Source organism: Ambystoma mexicanum, chromosome 2q (genome assembly GCF_040938575.1).
Source record: "Ambystoma mexicanum isolate Mex_15411 chromosome 2q, UKY_AmexF1_1, whole genome shotgun sequence".
NCBI lineage: Eukaryota > Metazoa > Chordata > Amphibia > Caudata > Ambystomatidae > Ambystoma > Ambystoma mexicanum.
This window is the reverse complement of record NC_090924.1, coordinates 1,470,857,718-1,470,873,439: the sequence shown is the minus strand read 5'-3', so window position 1 is coordinate 1,470,873,439 and position 15,722 is coordinate 1,470,857,718.

Genomic DNA, 15,722 nt, shown 5'->3' with positions numbered 1-15,722 from the left:
GTGAGTATGCATGAGTCATTTGTGCTCATGGATGAGATGCAGAATACAGGAAGTAATGAGCTCTGGAAGGTGAGTATTCATGAGTCTTGTGCTCATGGATGAGATGCAGAATACAGCAAGAAATGGGCTCTAGAAGGTGAGTATTCATGAGTCTTGTGCTCATGGATGAGATGCAGAATACAGGAAGTAATGAGCTCTGGAAGGTGAGTATTCATGAGTCTTGTGCTCATGGATGCGATGCAGAATACAGGATGTAATTAGCTCTGGAAGGTGAGTATTCATGAGTCTTGTGCTCATGGATGAGATGCAGAATACAGGACGTAATGAGCTCTGGAAGGTGAGTATTCATGAGTCTTGTGCTCATGGATGAGATGCAGAATACAGGATGTAATTAGCTCTGGAAGGTTAGTATTCATGAGTCTTGTGCTCATGGATGAGATGCAGAATACAGGAAGTAATGAGCTCTGGAATGTGAGTATACATGAGTCATTTGTGCTCATGGATGAGATGCAGAATACAGGAAGTAATGAGCTCTGGAAGGTGAGTATTCATGAGTCATTTGTGCTCATGGATGAGATGCAGAATACAGGAAGTAATGAGCTCTGGAAGGTGAGTAATCATGAGTCCTTTGTGCTCATGGATGAGATGCAGAATACAGGAAGTAATGAGCTCTGGAAGGTGAGTATTCATGAGTCTTGTGCTCATGGATGAGATGCAGAATACAGGAAGTAATGAGCTCTGGAAGGTGAGTATTCATGAGTCCTGTGCTCATGGATGAGATGCAGAATACAGGAAGTAATGAGCTCTGGAAGGTGAGTATTCATGAGTCTTGTGCTCATGGATGAGATGCAGAATACAGGAAGTAATGAGCTCTGGAAGGTGAGTATTCATGAGTCTTGTGCTCATGGATGAGATGCAGAATACAGGAAGTAATGAGCTCTGGAAGGTGAGTATTCATGAGTCATTTGTGCTCATGAATGAGATGCAGAATACATGAAGTAATGAGCTCTGGAAGGTGAGTATTCATGAGTCTTGTGCTCACGGATGACATACAGAATACAATAGTTCATGAACTCCGGGAAGTGTGTATTCATGAGTCATGTGCTCATGGATGAGATGCAGAATACAGGAAATAATGAGCTCTGGAAGGTGAGTATTCATGAGTCATTTGTGCTCATGGATGAGATGCAGAATACAGGAAGTAATGAGCTCTGGAAGGTGAGTATTCATGAGTCTTGTGCTCATGGATGATATGCAGAATACAGGAAGTAATGAGCTCTGGAAGGTGAGTATTCATGAGTCTTGTGCTCATGGATGAGATGCAGAATACAGGATGTAATTAGCTCTGGAAGGTGAGTATTCATGAGTCTTGTGCTCATGGATGAGATGCAGAATACAGGAAGTAATGAGCTCTGGAAGGTGAGTATTCATGAGTCTTGTGCTCATGGATGAGATGCAGAATACAGGATGTAATTAGCTCTGGAAGGTGAGTATTCATGAGCCTTGTGCTCATGGATGAGATGCAGAATACAGGAAGTAATGAGCTCTGGAAGGTGAGTATTCATGAGTCATTTGTGCTCATGGATGAGATGCAGAATACAGGAAGTAATGAGCTCTGGAAGGTGAGTATTCATGAGTCTTGTGCTCACGGATGACATACAGAATACAATAGTTCATGAACTCCGGGAAGTGAGATTTCATGATTCTTGTGCTCTTGGATGACATGCAGAATACAATAGTTCATGAGCTCTGGAAGGTCAGTATTCATGAGTCATGTGCTCATGGATGAGATGCAGAATACAGGAAGTAATGAGCTCTGGAAGGTGAGTATTCATGAGTCATGTGCTCATGGATGAGATGCAGAATACAGGAAGTAATGAGCTCTGGAAGGTGAGTATTCATGAGTCTTGTGCTCATGGATGAGATGCAGAATACAGGAAGTAATGAGCTCTGGAAGGTGAGTATTCATGAGTCATTTGTGCTCATGAATGAGATGCAGAATACAGGAAGTAATGAGCTCTGGAAGGTGAGTATTCATGAGTCTTGTGCTCACGGATGACATACAGAATACAATAGTTCATGAACTCCGGGAAGTGTGTATTCATGAGTCATGTGCTCATGGATGAGATGCAGAATACAGGAAATAATGAGCTCTGGAAGGTGAGTATTCATGAGTCATTTGTGCTCATGGATGAGATGCAGAATACAGGAAGTAATGAGCTCTGGAAGGTGAGTATTCATGAGTCTTGTGCTCATGGATGAGATGCAGAATACAGGAAGTAATGAGCTCTGGAAGGTGAGTATTCATGAGTCTTGTGCTCATGGATGAGATGCAGAATACAGGAAGTAATGAGCTCTGGAAGGTGAGTATTCATGAGTCATTTGTGCTCATGGATGAGATGCAGAATACAGGAAGTAATGAGCTCTGGAAGGTGAGTATTCATGAGTCATTTGTGCTCATGGATGAGATGCAGAATACAGGAAGTAATGAGCTCTGGAAGGTGAGTATTCATGAGTCTTGTGCTCATGGATGAGATGCAGAATACAGGAAGTAATGAGCTCTGGAAGGTGAGTATTCATGAGTCTTGTGCTCATGGATGAGATGCAGAATACAGGAAATAATGAGCTTTGGAAGGTGAGTATTCATGAGTCATTTGTGCTCATGGATGAAATGCAGAATACAGGAAGTAATGAGCTCTGGAAAGTGAGTATTCATGAGTCATTTGTGCTCATGGATGAGCTGCAGAATACAGGAAGTAATGAGCTCTGGAAGGTGAGTATTCATGAGTCATTTGTGCTCATGGATGAGATGCAGAATACAGGAAGTAATGAGCTCTGGAAGGTGAGTATTCATGAGTCTTGTGCTCATGGATGAGATGCAGAATACAGGAAGTAATGAGCTCTGGAAGGTGAGTATTCATGAGTCTTGTGCTCATGGATGAGATGCAGAATACAGGGTGTAATGAGCTCTGGAAGGTGAGTATTCATGAGTCTTGTGCTCATGGATGAGATGCAGAATACAGGAAGTAATGAGCTCTGGAAGGTGAGTATTCATGAACCATTTGTGCTCATGGATGAGATGCAGAATACAGGAAGTAATGAGCTCTGGAAGGTGAGTATTCATGAGTCTTGTGCTCATGGATGAGATGCAGAATACAGGAAGTAATGAGCTCTGGAAGGTGAGTATTCATGAGTCTTGTGCTCATGGATGAGATGTAGAATACAGGAAGTAATGAGCTCTGGAAGGTGAGTATTCATGAGTCTTGTGCTCATGGATGAGTTGCAGAATACAGGATGTAATGAGCTCTGGAAGGTGAGTATTCATGAGTCTTGTGCTCATGGATGAGATGCAGAATACAGGATGTAATGAGCTCTGGAAGGTGAGTATTCATGAGTCATGTGCTCATGGATGAGATGCAGAATACAGGAAGTAATGAGCTCTGGAAGGTGAGTATTCATGAGTCTTGTGCTCATGGATGAGATGCAGAATACAGGAAGTAATGAGCTCTGGAAGGTGAGTATTCATGAGTCATTTGTGCTCATGAATGAGATGCAGAATACAGGAAGTAATGAGCTCTGGAAGGTGAGTATTCATGAGTCTTGTGCTCACGGATGACATACAGAATACAATAGTTCATGAACTCCGGGAAGTGTGTATTCATGAGTCATGTGCTCATGGATGAGATGCAGAATACAGGAAATAATGAGCTCTGGAAGGTGAGTATTCATGAGTCATTTGTGCTCATGGATGAGATGCAGAATACAGGAAGTAATGAGCTCTGGAAGGTGAGTATTCATGAGTCTTGTGCTCATGGATGAGATGCAGAATACATGAAGTAATGAGCTCTGGAAGGTGAGTATTCATGAGTCTTGTGCTCATGGATGAGATGCAGAATACAGGATGTAATTAACTCTGGAAGGTGAGTATTCATGAGTCTTGTGCTCATGGATGAGATGCAGAATACAGGAAGTAATGAGCTCTGGAAGGTGAGTATTCATGAGTCATTTGTGCTCATGGATGAGATGCAGAATACAGGAAGTAATGAGCTCTGGAAGGTGAGTATCCATGAGTCATTTGTGCTCATGGATGAGATGCAGAATACAGGAAGTAATGAGCTCTGGAAGGTGAGTATTCATGAGTCTTGTGCTCATGGATGAGATGCAGAATACAGGAAGTAATGAGCTCTGGAAGGTGAGTATTCATGAGTCTTGTGCTCATGGATGAGATGCAGAATACAGGAAATAATGAGCTCTGCAAGGTGAGTATTCATGAGTCTTGTGCTCATGGATGAGATGCAGAATACAGGAAGTAATGAGCTCTGGAAGGTGAGTATTCATGAGTCTTGTGCTCAAGGATGAGATGCAGAATACAGGAAGTAATGAGCTCTGGAAGGTGAGTATTCATGAGTCATTTGTGCTCATGAATGAGATGCAGAATACAGGAAGTAATGAGCTCTGGAAGGTGAGTATTCATGAGTCTTGTGCTCACGGATGACATACAGAATACAATAGTTCATGAACTCCGGGAAGTGTGTATTCATGAGTCATGTGCTCATGGATGAGATGCAGAATACAGGAAATAATGAGCTCGGGAAGGTGAGTATTCATGAGTCATTTGTGCTCATGGATGAGATGCAGAATACAGGAAGTAATGAGCTCTGGAAGGTGAGTATTAATGAGTCATTTGTGCTCATGGATGAGATGCAGAATACAGGAAGTAATGAGCTCTGGAAGGTGAGTATTCATGAGTCCTTTCTGCTCATGGATGAGATGCAGAATACAGGAAGTAATGCACTTTGGAAGGTGAGTATTCATGAGTCATGTGCTCATGGATGAGATGCAGAATGCAGGAGGTAATGAGCTCTGGAAGGTGAGTATCCATGAGTCTTGTGCTCATGGATGAGAAGCAGAATACAGGAAGTAATGAGCTCTGGAAGGTGAGTATTCATGAGTCTTGTGCTCATGGATGACATGCAGAATACAGGAAGTAATGAGCTCTGGAAGGTGAGTATTCATGAGTCTTGTGCTCATGGATGACATGCAGAATACAGGATGTAATTAGCTCTGGAAGGTGAGTATTCATGAGTCTTGTGCTCATGGATGACATACAGAATACAAAATGTAATGAGCTATGGAATGTGAGTTTTCATGAGTCTTGTGCTCATGGATGAGATGCAGAATACAGGAAGTAATGAGCTATGGAATGTGAGTATTCATGAGTCTTGTGCTCATGGATGAGATGCAGAATAGAATATTTCTTGAGCTCTAAAAGGTGAGTATTCATGAGTCATGTGCTCATGGATGACATGCAGAATACAATAGTTCATGATAGTATTCACAAGTCTTTTGCTCATGGATGACATGCAGAATACAATAGTTCATGAGCTCTGGAAGGTGAGTATTCATGAGTCATGTGCTCATGGATGAGATGCAGAATACAGGAAGTAATGAGCTCTGGAAAGTGAGTATTAATGAGTCATTTGTGCTCATGGATGAGATGCAGAATACAGGAGGTAATGAGCTCTGGAAGGTGAGTATTCATGAGTCTTGTGCTCATGGATGAGATGCAGAATACAGGAAGTAATGAGCTCTGGAAGGTGAGTATTCATGAGTCCTTTCTGCTCATGGATGAGATGCAGAATACAGGAAGTAATGAGCTCTGGAAGTTGAGTATTCATGAGTCCTTTGTGCTCATGGATGAGATGCAGAAAACAGGAAGTAATGAGCTCTGGAAGGTGAGTATTCATGAGTCTTGTGCTCATGGATGAGATGCAGAATATAGGAAGTAATGAGCTCTGGAAGGTGAGTATTCATGAGTCATTTGTGCTCATGGATGAGATGCAGAATACAGGAAGTAATGAGCTCTGGAAGGTGAGTATTCATGAGTCTTGTGCTCATGGATGAGATGCAGAATACAGCAAGAAATGAGCTCTAGAAGGTGAGTATTCATGAGTCCTTTGTGCTCATGGATGAGATGCAGAATACAGGAAGTAATGAGCTCTGGAAGGTGAGTATTCATGAGTCATTTGTGCTCATGGATGAGATGCAGAATACAGGAAGTAATGAGCTCTAGAAGGTGAGTATTCATAAGTCTTGTGCTCATGGATGAGATGCAGAATACAGGAAGTAATGAGCTCTGGAAGGTGAGTATTAATGAGTCATTTGTGCTCATGGATGAGATGCAGAATACAGGAAGTAATGAGCTCTGGAAGGTGAGTATTCATGAGTCCTTTCTGCTCATGGATGAGATGCAGAATACAGGAAGTAATGCACTTTGGAAGGTGAGTATTCATGAGTCATTTGTGCTCATGGATGAGATGCAGAATACAGGAGGTAATGAGCTCTGGAAGGTGAGTATCCATGAGTCTTGTGCTCATGGATGAGAAGCAGAATACAGGAAGTAATGAGCTCTGGAAGGTGAGTATTCATGAGTCTTGTGCTCATGGATGACATGCAGAATACAGGAAGTAATGAGCTCTGGAAGGTGAGTATTCATGAGTCTTGTGCTCATGGATGACATGCAGAATACAGGAAGTAATGAGCTCTGGAATGTGAGTTTTCATGAGTCTTGTGCTCATGGATGAGATGCAGAATACAGGAAGTAATGAGCTATGGAATGTGAGTATTCATGAGTCTTGTGCTCATGGATGACATGCAGAATACAGGAAGTAATGAGCTCTGGAAGGTGAGTATTCATGAGTCTTGTGCTCATGGATGACATACAGAATACAACATGTAATGAGCTATGGAATGTGAGTTTTCATGAGTCTTGTGCTCATGGATGAGATGCAGAATACAGGAAGTAATGAGCTATGGAATGTGAGTATTCATGAGTCTTGTGCTCATGGATGAGATGCAGAATAGAATATTTCTTGAGCTCTAAAAGGTGAGTATTCATGAGTCATGTGCTCATGGATGACATGCAGAATACAATAGTTCATGAGAGTATTCACAAGTCTTGTGCTCATGGATGACATGCAGAATAATATAGTTCATGAGCTCTGGAAGGTGAGTATTCATGAGTCATGTGCTCATGGATGAGATGCAGAATACAGGAAGTAATGAGCTCTGGAAAGTGAGTATTAATGAGTCATTTGTGCTCATGGATGAGATGCAGAATACAGGAGGTAATGAGCTCTGGAAGGTGAGTATTCATGAGTCTTGTGCTCATGGATGAGATGCAGAATACAGGAAGTAATGAGCTCTGGAAGGTGAGTATTCATGAGTCCTTTCTGCTCATGGATGAGATGCAGAATACAGGAAGTAATGAGCTCTGGAAGTTGAGTATTCATGAGTCCTTTTTGCTCATGGATGAGATGCAGAAAACAGGAAGTAATGAGCTCTGGAAGGTGAGTATTCATGAGTCTTGTGCTCATGGATGAGATGCAGAATATAGGAAGTAATGAGCTCTGGAAGGTGAGTATTCATGAGTCATTTGTGCTCATGGATGAGATGCAGAATACAGGAAGTAATGAGCTCTGGAAGGTGAGTATTCATGAGTCTTGTGCTCATGGATGAGATGCAGAATACAGGAAGTAATGAGCTCTGGAAGGTGAGTATTCATGAGTCTTGTGCTCATGGATGAGATGCAGAATACAGGAAGTAATGAGCTCTGGAAGGTGAGTATTCATGAGTCTTGTGCTCATGGATGAGATGCAGAATACAGGAAGTAATGAGCTCTGGAAGGTGAGTATTCATGAGTCTTGTGCTCATGGATGAGATGCAGAATACAGGAAGTAATGAGCTCTGGAAGGTGAGTATTCATGAGTCATTTGTGCTCATGGATGAGATGCAGAATACAGGAAGTAATGAGCTCTGGAAGGTGAGTATTCATGAGTCATTTGTGCTCATGGATGAGATGCAGAATACAGGAAGTAATGAGCTCTGGAAGGTGAGTATTCATGAGTCTTGTGCTCATGGATGAGATGCAGAATACAGGAAGTAATGAGCTCTGGAAGGTGAGTATTCATGAGTCTTGTGCTCATGGATGAGATGCAGAATACAGGAAATAATGAGCTTTGGAAGGTGAGTATTCATGAGTCATTTGTGCTCATGGATGAAATGCAGAATACAGGAAGTAATGAGCTCTGGAAAGTGAGTATTCATGAGTCATTTGTGCTCATGGATGAGCTGCAGAATACAGGAAGTAATGAGCTCTGGAAGGTGAGTATTCATGAGTCATTTGTGCTCATGGATGAGATGCAGAATACAGGAAGTAATGAGCTCTGGAAGGTGAGTATTCATGAGTCTTGTGCTCATGGATGAGATGCAGAATACAGGAAGTAATGAGCTCTGGAAGGTGAGTATTCATGAGTCTTGTGCTCATGGATGAGATGCAGAATACAGGGTGTAATGAGCTCTGGAAGGTGAGTATTCATGAGTCTTGTGCTCATGTATGAGATGCAGAATACAGGAAGTAATGAGCTCTGGAAGGTGAGTATTCATGAACCATTTGTGCTCATGGATGAGATGCAGAATACAGGAAGTAATGAGCTCTGGAAGGTGAGTATTCATGAGTCTTGTGCTCATGGATGAGATGCAGAATACAGGAAGTAATGAGCTCTGGAAGGTGAGTATTCATGAGTCTTGTGCTCATGGATGAGATGCAGAATACAGGAAGTAATGAGCTCTGGAAGGTGAGTATTCATGAGTCTTGTGCTCATGGATGAGTTGCAGAATACAGGATGTAATGAGCTCTGGAAGGTGAGTATTCATGAGTCTTGTGCTCATGGATGAGATGCAGAATACAGGATGTAATGAGCTCTGGAAGGTGAGTATTCATGAGTCATGTGCTCATGGATGAGATGCAGAATACAGGAAGTAATGAGCTCTGGAAGGTGAGTATTCATGAGTCTTGTGCTCATGGATGAGATGCAGAATACAGGAAGTAATGAGCTCTGGAAGGTGAGTATTCATGAGTCATTTGTGCTCATGAATGAGATGCAGAATACAGGAAGTAATGAGCTCTGGAAGGTGAGTATTCATGAGTCTTGTGCTCACGGATGACATACAGAATACAATAGTTCATGAACTCCGGGAAGTGTGTATTCATGAGTCATGTGCTCATGGATGAGATGCAGAATACAGGAAATAATGAGCTCTGGAAGGTGAGTATTCATGAGTCATTTGTGCTCATGGATGAGATGCAGAATACAGGAAGTAATGAGCTCTGGAAGGTGAGTATTCATGAGTCTTGTGCTCATGGATGAGATGCAGAATACATGAAGTAATGAGCTCTGGAAGGTGAGTATTCATGAGTCTTGTGCTCATGGATGAGATGCAGAATACAGGATGTAATTAACTCTGGAAGGTGAGTATTCATGAGTCTTGTGCTCATGGATGAGATGCAGAATACAGGAAGTAATGAGCTCTGGAAGGTGAGTATTCATGAGTCATTTGTGCTCATGGATGAGATGCAGAATACAGGAAGTAATGAGCTCTGGAAGGTGAGTATCCATGAGTCATTTGTGCTCATGGATGAGATGCAGAATACAGGAAGTAATGAGCTCTGGAAGGTGAGTATTCATGAGTCTTGTGCTCATGGATGAGATGCAGAATACAGGAAGTAATGAGCTCTGGAAGGTGAGTATTCATGAGTCTTGTGCTCATGGATGAGATGCAGAATACAGGAAATAATGAGCTCTGGAAGGTGAGTATTCATGAGTCATTTGTGCTCATGGATGAAATGCAGAATACAGGAAGTAATGAGCTCTGGAAAGTGAGTATTCATGAGTCATTTGTGCTCATGGATGAGCTGCAGAATACAGGAAGTAATGAGCTCTGGAAGGTGAGTATTCATGAGTCATTTGTGCTCATGGATGAGATGCAGAATACAGGAAGTAATGAGCTCTGGAAGGTGAGTATTCATGAGTCTTGTGCTCATGGATGAGATGCAGAATACAGGAAGTAATGAGCTCTGGAAGGTGAGTATTCATGAGTCTTGTGCTCATGGATGAGATGCAGAATACAGGGTGTAATGAGCTCTGGAAGGTGAGTATTCATGAGTCTTGTGCTCATGGATGAGATGCAGAATACAGGAAGTAATGAGCTCTGGAAGGTGAGTATTCATGAGTCTTGTGCTCACGGATGACATACAGAATACAATAGTTCATGAACTCCGGGAAGTGAGTATTCATGATTCTTGTGCTCTTGGATGACATGCAGAATACAATAGTTCATGAGCTCTGGAAGGTGAGTATTCATGAGTCATGTGCTCATGGATGAGATGCAGAATACAGGAAGTAATGAGCTCTGGAAGGTGAGTATTCATGAGTCATGTGCCCATGGATGAGATGCAGAATACAGGAAGTAATGAGCTCTGGAAGGTGAGTATTCATGAGTCTTGTGCTCATGGATGAGATGCAGAATACAGGAAGTAATGAGCTCTGGAAGGTGAGTATTCATGAGTCTTGTGCTCATGGATGAGATGCAGAATACAGGATGTAATTAGCTCTGGAAGGTGAGTATTCATGAGTCTTGTGCTCATGGATGAGATGCAGAATACAGGAAGTAATGAGCTCTGGAAGGTGAGTATTCATGAGTCATTTGTGCTCATGGATGAGATGCAGAATACAGGAAGTAATGAGCTCTGGAAGGTGAGTATTCATGAGTCATTTGTGCTCATGGATGAGATGCAGAATACAGGAAGTAATGAGCTCTGGAAGGTGAGTATTCATGAGTCTTGTGCTCATGGATGAGATGCAGAATACAGGAAGTAATGAGCTCTGGAAGGTGAGTATTCATGAGTCTTGTGCTCATGGATGAGTTGCAGAATACAGGATGTAATGAGCTCTGGAAGGTGAGTATTCATGAGTCTTGTGCTCATGGATGAGATGCAGAATACAGGAAGTAATGAGCTCTGGAAGGTGAGTATTCATGAGTCTTATGCTCATGGATGAGATGCAGAATACAGGATGTAATTGGCTCTGGAAGGTGAGTATTCATGAGTCATTTGTGCTCATGGATGAGATGCAGAATACAGGAAGTAATGAGCTCTGGAAGGTGAGTATTCATGAGTCATTTGTGCTCATGGATGAGATGCAGAATACAGGAAGTAATGAGCTCTGGAAGGTGAGTATTCATGAGTCATTTGTGCTCATGGATGAGATGCAGAATACAGGAAGTAATGAGCTCTGGAAGGTGAGTATTCATGAGTCTTGTGCTCATGGATGAGCTGCAGAATACAGGAAGTAATGAGCTCTGGAAGGTGAGTATTCATGAGTCATTTGTGCTCATGGATGAGATGCAGAATACAGGAAGTAATGAGCTCTGGAAGGTGAGTATTCATGAGTCTTGTGCTCATGGATGAGATGCAGAATACAGGAAGTAATGAGCTCTGGAAGGTGAGTATTCATGAGTCTTGTGCTCATGGATGAGATGCAGAATACAGGGTGTAATGAGCTCTGGAAGGTGAGTATTCATGAGTCTTGTGCTCATGGATGAGACGCAGAATACAGGAAGCAATGAGCTCTGGAAGGTGAGTATTCATGAGTCTTGTGCTCACGGATGACATACAGAATACAATAGTTCATGAACTCCGGGAAGTGAGTATTCATGATTCTTGTGCTCTTGGATGACATGCAGAATACAATAGTTCATGAGCTCTGGAAGGTGAGTATTCATGAGTCATGTGCTCATGGATGAGATGCAGAATACAGGAAGTAATGAGCTCTGGAAGGTGAGTATTCATGAGTCATGTGCCCATGGATGAGATGCAGAATACAGGAAGTAATGAGCTCTGGAAGGTGAGTATTCATGAGTCTTGTGCTCATGGATGAGATGCAGAATACAGGAAGTAATGAGCTCTGGAAGGTGAGTATTCATGAGTCTTATGCTCATGGATGAGATGCAGAATACAGGATGTAATTAGCTCTGGAAGGTGAGTATTCATGAGTCTTGTGCTCATGGATGAGATGCAGAATACAGGAAGTAATGAGCTCTGGAAGGTGAGTATTCATGAGTCATTTGTGCTCATGGATGAGATGCAGAATACAGGAAGTAATGAGCTCTGGAAGGTGAGTATTCATGAGTCATTTGTGCTCATGGATGAGATGCAGAATACAGGATGTAATTAGCTCTGGAAGGTGAGTATTCATGAGTCTTGTGCTCATGGATGAGATGCAGAATACAGGAAGTAATGAGCTCTGGAATGTGAGTATACATGAGTCATTTGTGCTCATGGATGAGATGCAGAATACAGGAAGTAATGAGCTCTGGAAGGTGAGTATTCATGAGTCATTTGTGCTCATGGATGAGATGCAGAATACAGGAAGTAATGAGCTCTGGAAGGTGAGTATTCATGAGTCCTTTGTGCTCATGGATGAGATGCAGAATACAGGAAGTAATGAGCTCTGGAAGGTGAGTATTCATGAGTCTTGTGCTCATGGATGAGATGCAGAATACAGGAAGTAATGAGCTCTGGAAGGTGAGTATTCATGAGTCATTTGTGCTCATGGATGAGATGCAGAATACAGGAAGTAATGAGCTCTGGAAGGTGAGTATTCATGAGTCATTTGTGCTCATGGATGAGATGCAGAATACAGGAAGTAATGAGCTCTGGAAGGTGAGTATTCATGAGTTTGTGCTCATGGATGAGATGCAGAATACAGGAAGTAATGAGCTCTGGAAGGTGAGTATTCATGAGTCTTGTGCTCATGGATGAGATGCAGAATACAGGAAGTAATGAGCTCTGGAAGGTGAGTATTCATGAGTCTTGTGCTCATGGATGAGATGCAGAATACAGGAAGTAATGAGCTCTGGAAGGTGAGTATTCATGAGTCATTTGTGCTCATGGATGAGATGCAGAATACAGGAAGTAATGAGCTCTGGAATGTGAGTATTCATGAGTCTTATGCTCATGGATGAGATGCAGAATACAATAGTTCATGAGCTCTGGAAGGTGAGTATTCATGAGTCATGTGCTCATGGATGAGATGCAGAATACAGGAAGTAATGAGCTCTGGAAGGTGAGTATTCATGAGTCATTTGTGCTCATTGATGAGATGCAGAATACAGGAAGTAATGAGCTCTGGAAGGTGAGTATTCATGAGTCTTGTGCTCACGTATGACATACAGAATACAATAGTTCATGAGCTCTGGAAGGTGAGTATTCATGAGTCATGTGCTCATGGATGAGATGCAGAATACAGGAAGTAATGAGCTCTGGAAGGTGAGTATTCATGAGTCATTTGTGCTCATTGATGAGATGCAGAATACAGGAAGTAATGAGCTCTGGATGGTGCGTATTCATGAGTCTTGTGCTCATGGATGAGATGCAGAATACAGGAAGTAATGAGCTCTGGAAGGTGAGTATTCATGAGTCTTGTGCTCATGGATGAGATGCAGAATACAGGAAGTAATGAGCTCTGGAAGGTGAGTATTCATGAGTCATTTGTGCTCATGGATGAGATGCAGAATACAGGAAGTAATGAGCTCTGGAAGGTGAGTATTCATGAGTCATTTGTGCTCATGGATGAGATGCAGAATACAGGAAGTAATGAGCTCTGGAAGGTGAGTATTCATGAGTCATTTGTGCTCATGGATGAGATGCAGAATACAGGAAGTAATGAGCTGTAGAAGGTGAGTATTCATGAGTCATGTGCTCATGGATGACATGCAGAATACAATAGTTCATGAGAGTATTCACAAGTCTTGTGCTCATGGATGACATGCAGAATACAATAGTTCATGAGCCCTGGAAGGTGAGTATTCATGAGTCATGTGCTCATGGATGAGATGCAGAATACAGGAAGTAATGAGCTCTGGAAAGTGAGTATTAATGAGTCATTTGTGCTCATGGATGAGATGCAGAATACAGGAGGTAATGAGCTCTGGAAGGTGAGTATTCATGAGTCTTGTGCTCATGGATGAGATGCAGAATACAGGAAGTAATGAGCTCTGGAAGGTGAGTATTCATGAGTCCTTTCTGCTCATGGATGAGATGCAGAATACAGGAAGTAATGCACTTTGGAAGGTGAGTATTCATGAGTCATGTGCTCATGGATGAGATGCAGAATACAGGAAGTAATGCGCTCTGGAAAGTGAGTATTCATGAGTCATTTGTGCTCATGGATGAGATGCAGAATACAGGAGGTAATGAGCTCTGGAAGGTGAGTATCCATGAGTCTTGTGCTCATGGATGAGAAGCAGAATACAGGAAGTAATGAGCTCTGGAAGGTGAGTATTCATGAGTCTTGTGCTCATGGATGACATGCAGAATACAGGAAGTAATGAGCTCTGGAAGGTGAGTATTCATGAGTCTTGTGCTCATGGGTGACATGCAGAATACAGGATGTAATTAGCTCTGGAAGGTGAGTATTCATGAGTCTTGTGCTCATGGATGACATACAGAATACAAAATGTAATGAGCTATGGAATGTGAGTTTTCATGAGTCTTGTGCTCATGGATGAGATGCAGAATACAGGAAGTAATGAGCTATGGAATGTGAGTATTCATGAGTCTTGTGCTCATGGATGAGATGCAGAATAGAACATTTCTTGAGCTCTAAAAGGTGAGTATTCATGAGTCATGTGCTCATGGATGACATGCAGAATACAATAGTTCATGAGAGTATTCACAAGTCTTGTGCTCATGGATGACATGCAGAATACAATAGTTCATGAGCTCTGGAAGGTGAGTATTCATGAGTCATGTGCTCATGGATGAGATGCAGAATACAGGAGGTAATGAGCTCTGGAAGGTGAGTATTCATGAGTCTTGTGCTCATGGATGAGATGCAGAATACAGGAAGTAATGAGCTCTGGAAGGTGAGTATTCATGAGTCCTTTCTGCTCATGGATGAGATGCAGAATACAGGAAGTAATGAGCTCTGGAAGTTGAGTATTCATGAGTCCTTTGTGCTCATGGATGAGATGCAGAAAACAGGAAGTAATGAGCTCTGGAAGGTGAGTATTCATGAGTCTTGTGCTCATGGATGAGATGCAGAATATAGGAAGTAATGAGCTCTGGAAGGTGAGTATTCATGAGTCATTTGTGCTCATGGATGAGATGCAGAATACAGGAAGTAATGAGCTCTGGAAGGTGAGTATTCATGAGTCATTTATGCTCATGGATGAGATGCAGAATACAGGAAGTAATGAGCTCTGGAAGGTGAGTATTCATGAGTCTTGTGCTCATGGATGAGATGCAGAATACAGCAAGAAATGAGCTCTAGAAGGTGAGTATTCATGAGTCCTTTGTGCTCATGGATGAGATGCAGAATACAGGAAGTAATGAGCTCTGGAAGGTGAGTATTCAAGAGTCATTTGTGCTCATGGATGAGATGCAGAATACAGGAAGTAATGAGCTCTAGAAGGTGAGTATTCATGAGTCTTGTGCTCATGGATGAGATGCAGAATACAGGAAGTAATGAGCTCTGGAAGGTGAGTATTCATGAGTCTTGTGCTCATGGATGCGATGCAGAATACAGGATGTAATTAGCTCTGGAAGGTGAGTATTCATGAGTCTTGTGCTCATGGATGAGATGCAGAATACAGGACGTAATGAGCTCTGGAAGGTGAGTATTCATGAGTCTTGTGCTCATGGATGAGATGCAGAATACAGGATGTAATTAGCTCTGGAAGGTGAGTATTCATGAGTCTTGTGCTCATGGATGAGATGCAGAATACAGGAAGTAATGAGCTCTGGAATGTGAGTATACATGAGTCATTTGTGCTCATGGATGAGATGCAGAATACAGGAAGTAATGAGCTCTGGAAGGTGA